Genomic DNA, 8,805 nt, shown 5'->3' with positions numbered 1-8,805 from the left:
TAAACAGTGTTGTAGCATGGGAAGGCACTGATTTTTGTGGAATTGATGAGAAAGTAAATATTTTTATATACCAAGGTGTTACCATAACAACAGTAGTTGCAGCAGGGCCACCAGGACTCTTCCTGTTGGGTCTAAGGAGCTAGGGAGTATATTCACTCTTGTAGTTTTTACTATGTGTCGTACGTACAGTTATGACCATCATCATCCAGCAAGGGCCATCGTCTTCCTCTTCTTCATCATCTTCTTGTGCTTCACGACCAGATGTGCACCGATTGATCCAACGAGAGAAGCTTGGTGTGCGAGGGAATGAATAGAAAATGGGAGGGCACAAGAAAGAAATAGACGCAATTTGTTGCCAAATAAAATTTTCTGGCTTAGATGGTTGTTCGAAGTCACGTAGCCACGATCCGAATGCCAGTGTCCTAGCCACTCGTTTATTCATGTACGCATGCAGAGAAGAGCTTTGCACAGTATAGTTCAGCTAGTTTAGTGAGGGTGAGGAGGAAAGTTGTAGGGGTTAGGAGAAGGGAAATGTTCACCCTTACTCTCAGAAAGTAGGGAAGCTAGGGTAGCCCACTGGGAGAGGCATGTCATCGCCATAATATTGTTTTTGCATCCGTTTTAATCTCCCTTGCTTATGGGAGAGAAGGGGGCCTGTGGCAATACTTCCCCCCAAATGGAGAACATTGAGCACGCCTGTGAACACGAGTATACCTCTGCACCTCAGAACCACTCTTTACTATGACAAGCGATCGCAGATGGCCCATAGCATCGGTGTGTAACGCACGTACGAAGCATTTGAGCCATATACATAGCCTTGTGTGCCACCCCCTGGCTACCAGCGGTGTAGTCGGGGGGGGGGGGGGTGGCACGCCAGGCCCGTGCCCCCCCCCCCCTTCTCTTCCCTCCGAATTTCGTTTCACCATGACGTACAGAACCGAAAATGACCATTTGCCTGCCTGGCCCCAACTTCAGATCAAGAAAAGCCGTCCCACCCCCGAAAAAAAAAAAAATCTGCCAATGCCCCTGCTCTGTGCCGCCTAAATGGGACACCGCAACTCCCGCAACGTGGCGCTGATGTCGCGCGTGTAGTATTCTACGGTTCGTTGCCTACGCCAACCCGTCGGGACTCGATGCACGAGGAGCCGAACGTGTGTGTCCACGTGCTGCAGGTTAGCGCTAGACCATACGGCGAGTCCAGGCCGTATATGCACAGTCGCGTATCTTTTTTCGCGAGCATATATCGTGGCCCTGTAGAGATAAGCGGCTGACGTCGTCGTGGAAAGCCTTATCGGCCGATTCCATTCAGCATTGTTTCAGTCATGAGGGTTGCGGGCAGCAACATTGCGGAGCTGACGGTTTTTCTCCGTCCGCCACGCGCCGGCCACATGTCGCTCCGTATACACATGCCCCCCATAGATTGTGCTTGAGAAAAGTCAGCGCTGGTCGAGGGTAGTAACATAGGCAAAAGAAAGATAATTTAAATCTAGGGTGACATTAATGTACGTAGTGGAACAAAGAACTAACGTATAAACACCGGACTAGACGAGCAATTGCAGACGCGTTATCTACCGAACACATGCAATGCTGTCTACGGGTACGGATATATAGTTAACTTTCTCTCTTAGACCACTATTGTCGTATTATTATAATTTTTTAGTTGCAAAAGTGGAGTAGTGTTTTGGTATGTAGTATAGTGTTAGTCGAGCGGGCACTTTTGTGGCGCGAAATACAAAAAAGTAACGCAAACAGTTCGTCCGCGAAATCGTTCAATTTGAATCAGAAATATCTGCTGATTGCAATAAGGCTACTGTCGGAACTGCTGCACTATTGCAATCTTTGCTCTTTTGTTTTTCATTACATTTGCAAAGGGATGATTCATGCATACATATGTACAGTCGTCATTCGCGTATAGCTCAGATACGACAGTCGGTCCACGACACGATCGAGCGCTGGAAATGCCGAGCTAGCTTGTTGTGGTATGCAACTAAAGCGGTCAATAGCCGCGATCTTGCATTGTGACGGCGCTTGACCTGCACGCGGATCCGGTGTTGACCTGTAATGTAAGAAAGAAAAGCACAGTATGCCGTGCATGCAGACTAATTATCGCGTTTTGATTTATTCGCGGTATGCGCAAATAGTGGCCCTAGCCCGTTCGTCCTAATTGGGGAGTCAACTTCGTGCCGCAAATATTGCGAGGTTATGCCGCGTTATGTCTTGAAACTTGAGGCCAGCGCGTCGGCAAACTTGGCCACCGTGCAGAGTAGCATTCCTGCTGCAGTGTAGCATTTCTATTTTCAGTTGCGTCATATGGCACTATAGTGCACGAAAGAAGGCAGGGTTGTCGTTGGGTGGGCTTTAAAAGGCGCCAGAAGTTCGAGGACTCAAGCCCAAAAGTAGGCAAAGTAGCCGTGCCATTTAATACTATCGCCATATTTGTAGCCAAATAGAAGCGGAGTTATGAGCAGATCGAGTGAACTACTGATGAATAAATAGAACCATTTTCAATACTTAGAACCAGAAGCTTTAAAGTATGGCAAAAAAATTCATGGCGCTAACTGGAAATTTCGCTGCATGGCAAACGAACCGAAAGGTAACCGATGTGCCGCAAAGTAGCCACCAACGGCAACCCTGAAATATGGCACCATACCGTAAAGAAGACAGGACAACGGGGTAACTAGAAATCGCAGGACAATGTGATATGTACGGTTTAACGTCCCAAAACCACCATATGATCATGAGAGACGCCGCAGTGGAGGTCTCCGGAAATTTCGACCGCCTGGGGTTCTTTAACGTGCACCCAAATCTGCATGAGCACTCGGGCCTACAGCGAAAATGCAGCCGCCGCAGCCGGCATTCGATCCCGTGACCTGCGGGTCAGCAGCCGAGTACCTTAGCCACTATAGACCACCGTGCCTGGGCAAATCGCAGGACAAAAAAAAAAAAAAACTGCCCGTGGAGGCACACGTGAAGGCTTTACAATAAAAGAAAACACGCGTGTTCTTCAACGGGGACACTGTTGCGCAGTATATTTGTGATTTCTCTGTATTCAGCTCTGGCTGAGTTAGCAGGGTGTTATTGTACGCTGCGCTGGTGTAGCGGTTTGCGGTTACGGGACTCAGCAGCTAACCCGAATGTCGTGGGTTCGACCCCGGTTGCAATTAAATGGATGTGAAATGCTAGAGGGCCGTGTATTGCGCAGTGCCATTGCGCGCTAAGGAACACTGGGCGCTCAAATTTCAGGAGTCCGTCGCTACGGCGCCCCTTTTATTCATGTCGGGATGTGGAACAGGAAGTCACAACAGTTATTATTATTTCGGCGGGCAGCTGTGCGGCTCGATTCGTCTGATTGATGCACAATATCGCCATAACAGAATTTGATCGCCGAATTTGTTGATGTCCGGAACAGCAGGCCAGAGACCCTCTCCGTGGCAGGTTATGGCGATAACGGCGCTTCGCCACTAAGCGTGCAGACGCGGGCTCGATGACGAGTAGCTGTGGCCGCATGTCGACGTGGACGAAATGCAGGAACACCCTCCAAGTCAGATTTTGGGTGGCATGTATGAGAGCTCCAGCCACGTGGTCAAAATCAATCCTGGACAACTCTCGACTGCCCCCGTTCCTGCTTTCTCTTACCACGTCTCATGCAATATATTAATCAATCAATCAACCAATTTTCATGATTACGAACGCGTGTTGGAGAGCAGGGCTTTTAGGAACCCGCTCTGAGCAGCGTCTTCGTTTTTTGGCAGCACGGCGTCGGCGTAACCGATGGAGTGAACGAGGACGAAAGAGGGCGACCGCGGACTGTCGATATCACGAGCCGCTCGTCGCTAATCTCGCTTACTTCCTCCGTTACGCAGGCCGACCCCTCGTTCCGAGTTCATGCACATGCGGGACTAGCACGTGCACTGCGGCTGGCTTCGCTCGTCTTAATGGGGCTGTCGGTGTTTGGCTTGATTCGTGACGCCTGCAATGCACAGTGGTGTACGTCATAGGCGTGCGAACGGGGCATCAAGGGAGAGGCCGCCCCACTAGTGGGGGCGAATTCTGCCCCATATATTGACTTGATAGGGAAGGGGGGCACCGCAATAAATCTTTCCTCCGCCCCCCCCCCCCACACACACACACACGCACACACCCTGATGAAGTTCCGGAAACCCTGCGCGTGGCTGTGGTGTTAAGAGCAAACCTCATAAGCGCGAAAATGCACGCGACAGCGACGAGCGATGCTATGAGCGACGAAACAGGGCGTTCGCGCGACGTGTCGCGTGCTCGTTTTCGCGCAATCGCTCGGTTCTCCAGATTTGGAAACCGTCGCTCATCGCCCGGAAGTGCTGCGCTCAAGCAGCCAATAGCGAAAAACCGGAAAAGACAAAGACTACATAGTTGTTTTGCTTCGCCCATGCGCCACGGATCCACTGCACGTGACCCAGCCCGAGTCATGTGTGCGCAACAAGAAATAACGCAATGTTTACGCATGTGAATATAAAAAAAGTGCTGCAAGGCATGCATAAACACTTTCCGTTCCATTATACAACAATATATCTTATTTTAAAATTGCATACCGCTCACTACGCGGTTTTCTTGGTGCGAGTAGACGGCCTAATGCCAGCAACAGAGGAGTTCGCTCGCCGAAGCCGTCGCGTGAATGAGGTTTGCCAGCGCTAGCGAATGATCGCGCGAAGACGATCTACGTCGCGTCGCTCGTCGCTGTCGCGTGCATTTTCGCGCTTATGAGGTTTTGCCCTTAACGATCAGTGCTGGCAGTTTCAGCGGCAATATGTAGCGAATGTTACATTACTTCAACTACCGATAGCCAGAACTTCAAACAAAGCGCTGCCCCAACACGAAACTGAGCTCAGGATTCCCATTAGGCAGTGTCGCAATCGTCGGCGTTCTTTTAGTTTCTGGTATTCAGAAAAGTCGCTGGCAACCCTTCGCCGGACACACGTGTTCCTGGCTTCCATCGTTGTCACGCTGTCACTGTTTTTAAATCTGGGCGAAACTTTCTTTTTTCTTCTTTCTCTATAGTGCGTTTCGATGCATCAGCTGCGCAACGCGTGCGCTCTTCGTTGGAATTCCACCTGCACGAGCGCGTCATCGGTTTTGCATTCACTCACCGCTGTGCAGTGCCCAGATGCGGCAACGTAAAAGCCTGACCACATGTACCCGTCGCAGCGCGTCACCGCGAGGCTTTTTCATGAGAGTGTGCGTGGCTACGCGAAGTCGCGCGAGGCACTGCGCCGTGCTCCCGACCGGGTTGCAGAAATTAGGTGTCTTTTCTCATCTTCTAACCACTACCACCAATTTTTCTCTGTCTCCATATGAAAGAGGGCTAGACGCTGTGTCAAAAATACACGCGCCGACGCGCTGCAACGGGTACATGTGGTCAGGTCTTTAGAGTTCTGCCTGCCGGCGTACATGGTGCGAAAAACTAATGGCATGCAAATTAACATAACAAACTAACTGGGCCGTAAACGTGTTACTATAGCGTATAGTTAACAAATTGTTCTTATTTTCTGAAATGGCACCATATTCTTTCCCTTGCAGTCCTGCATCTGAACATTGAGCATTACGTACGTCGGCCGACATCTAGGATACCCTTCCCACTCTGACCCATGCAGCGTGTTTCCTGATCTACACTTTAGACTCATAGTTATGTTGAAGCATTGGATTGGATAAACTTTTATTTGGTCCTCCAAAACACAGATCACTGTGTTGCGGGCAGCTCCCACGTGGGGACTGAGATGCCAAGCTCCTCAGCCGCCTCGCGGGCTTGGTGGACAGCTCAGAGCTGATCTGCCAAGGACGAGCTGCGGATTGCCGTCTCCCATCTGGCAGAGGTGATGTTCGATAAATGAGCGAATTTGGTGCACTGCCAGAGCATGTGTTCTAATGAAGCTATTTTCCCACAATGTGGACAAAGATTACTTGGGTATAGGTCAGGGTACATGATGTGTAACGTTTTCAAAGTATAGGGTTTGCAAAAGCCTTAATGTAAGTGCTTGGGGCCGAGTTAGATTTTTGTGAGGTGGAGGGAAAATCCTTCTAGACAGGTAGAAATGTTTAGTGAGCTCGTTATATGTTGTAAGAATTTCCCGGTTATGCCCTTCACCTGTAGAACGCATCCCCGGGGAGGCGCGGTCTCGCACCGCCTCGTGTGCTGCTTCATTGATATTGGGAGGGGAGTCGTTGATTTGTCCAAGGTGAGCTGGGAACCAACTCAGAAGATGATGCGTTATGTTCTTGCCTTGCAGTATTCTCAGCGTTTGTTCAGAGACCGTCCCCTTGGCGAACGCCCGTAGTGCTGCCATGGAATCACTGTATACGACTTCAATGTTATCCATCTTGAGTGCTAAGGCGATGGCCACCTGTTCCGCAATGATTGGGTCTTTCGTACTGACCGTCGCTGAGTTGACTACATGCCCAACCTCATCGACCACCACTGCCACAAACGCTTTCCCATTGGCGTAGGAAGCCACGTCAACAAATACGACCCCTCATTCCTCGTTTGAGACTTGACGAAGTATATAGTCCTGGCCCTCACTACTCTTCTTCCGACGTTGTGTTCTGGATGCATGTTTCTTTGTATAGGAGATACCGTGATATTCTCCCTGATGTTGTCGGGGATATCATTGTAATTGCGTCTGATTTCCATTGGGTGTTGGCCCAGCTCCTGCAGGATCATTCTCCCCGACCTTGTTGTAGATAACCTTGCAAACTGTGCTCTCTCTCTTGGGCTTCTGCTATTTCTTCGAGCGTGTTTTGAATGCCAAGCTCAAGCAGACGCTCGGTGCTGGTATGTATGGGTAGGCCCAGGACCTTCTTGATAACTTTCCTGAGGAGCACATTCAGTGTCTCGGACTCTGCTCTTGACCAGTTGTGCATTGCTGCCTCGTACGTGAAGTGGCTTAGAACAAACGCATGCATAAACCTGATGAGGTTGTCTTCCTTGATCCCATTTCTTTTGTTGGCCACTCTGCGTATGAGGTGCACCGCACTGTCTGTTTTCCAAGTTAACTTGGCTATAGAATTGCTGTTGGCGCCGTAAGACTCTATCAGCATGCCCAGGACTTTGATGGAGTCGACCCTCTGGATGGCATCCGCTTGATTTGTACCGAGGTGGATGTCTATCTGGTTTAATGGCTTCCATCCCCTGGGCTTCGGTCCCCGGCGTGCAGTCCGATACAGTAAAAGTTCTGACTTACTCGAGGAGCACTTGAGCCCAGAAGGACGAAGGTACTCTTCTACGGTGTCAATCGCCTCTTGCAGAGCGCTCTCAATCTACCCCTCGCTTCCACTTGTGCACCAGATGGTAATGTCATCTGCGTAGATGCTGTGCTTCAATCCTTCAATGCTCGATAATTTCTTTGACAGTTCAATCGTGGCAATGTTGAACAGCATTGGTGAAAACACTGCCCCTTGCGGCGTGCCCCTTGCTTCTAGTTCGATTGCTGCAGTCTCGATATCTGCAATCTTCATCACGGCTTTCCTATCTGTAAGAAAGGACCATACGTAGTCATAGAAGGCTTTCCCCAGACCAAGCTTGGAAATTCCTTCGAGTATGAATGAGTGGTGGATGTTGTCAAACGCTTTTTCTAGATCTAGGCACAGAATGGCTCTCACCTCTCTGGTTTCATTGTCGATGACCTGGTGTTTGATAAGCTTCAATGCATCAGTCGCGAATCTCTGTGTTAGGGAATTGGCCATTGCTCATAACCGTAGTTCTTCAATAAAGGATGTTTATACCTCTTAAAGGGGCACTAAAGCTTTACGACGCTCCAATTTAGAGACAAACTTAGAGACTTTAAAATTAGAAATTAAGTTTTCCAGACGAGTATTGTATCTACATACGTTAATTGCTTTTAACCCACCGTTCCCTTCAACTCATGTAGACCAGTAAACAAACAAAAAAGTTGATCTGGTCAAATTACGTGTATTACATTCCTTAAACTTTCTCTTTCTTCCCGCCGTGGTGGTCTAGTGGCTAAGGTACTCAGCTGCTGACCCGCAAGTCACGGGATCGAATCCCGGCTGCGGCGGCTGCATTTTCGATGGAGGCGAAAATGCTGTAGGTCCGTGTACTCAGATTTGGGTGCACGTTAAAGAACCCCAGGCGGTTTAAATTTCCGGAGACCTCCACAACAGCGTCTCTCATAATCATATATGGTGGCTTTGCGACGTTAAACCCCACATATCAATCATTTTCTATTTCTATGCGTTGCTATGACATTTATCATGAAGCCTGAATTTGATGCATTGTGCTGTCTCAGCCGCCGCAGCCGGGATTCGATCCCGCCACCTGCGGGTCAGCAGCCGAGTACCTTAGCCACTAGACCAGCGCGGCGGGGCACGACCTTCGGGGTGCATGTGGTCATGTGAGTTACCTGCGAGCGCAAATCTGAGAACCTTCCAATACGTTTCGCACCGAAGGTGCTCGTACAATTCTTTCCTTCGTTCGTCGGGATCTCCCAGGACTTCCGGAAATCTCGATTTTTCTTGAATAACCGCGCTTCCTCGTCCCCCCCCCCCCCCGTTTTCTTGCCTTTTTTGTTATCCGGTTTTATCGCTCACTTTTTTTATCAAGTCAGTTTTATTTGTGCTGTTTTTGTTTTATCATATGGATGTACCTATTTCGACCTTTGCCCATCGCTTTCGCGTCCTTTCATATCACGCCATACGGATAAGAGTTTTGACGCAGTTAGGATCACATTGTACGCGTATTCTTTTCTTCCACTCCCACATAGGTTTCTGAGTGGCTGTGAAATAGTGTCATTCACAAATATATATGTTTAGCTGCAA

The sequence above is a fragment of the Rhipicephalus microplus genome, chromosome 2, assembly GCF_043290135.1.
Source record: "Rhipicephalus microplus isolate Deutch F79 chromosome 2, USDA_Rmic, whole genome shotgun sequence".
Taxonomy (NCBI): Eukaryota; Metazoa; Arthropoda; class Arachnida; order Ixodida; family Ixodidae; genus Rhipicephalus; species Rhipicephalus microplus.
Note: the sequence above shows the minus strand (reverse complement) of the source record.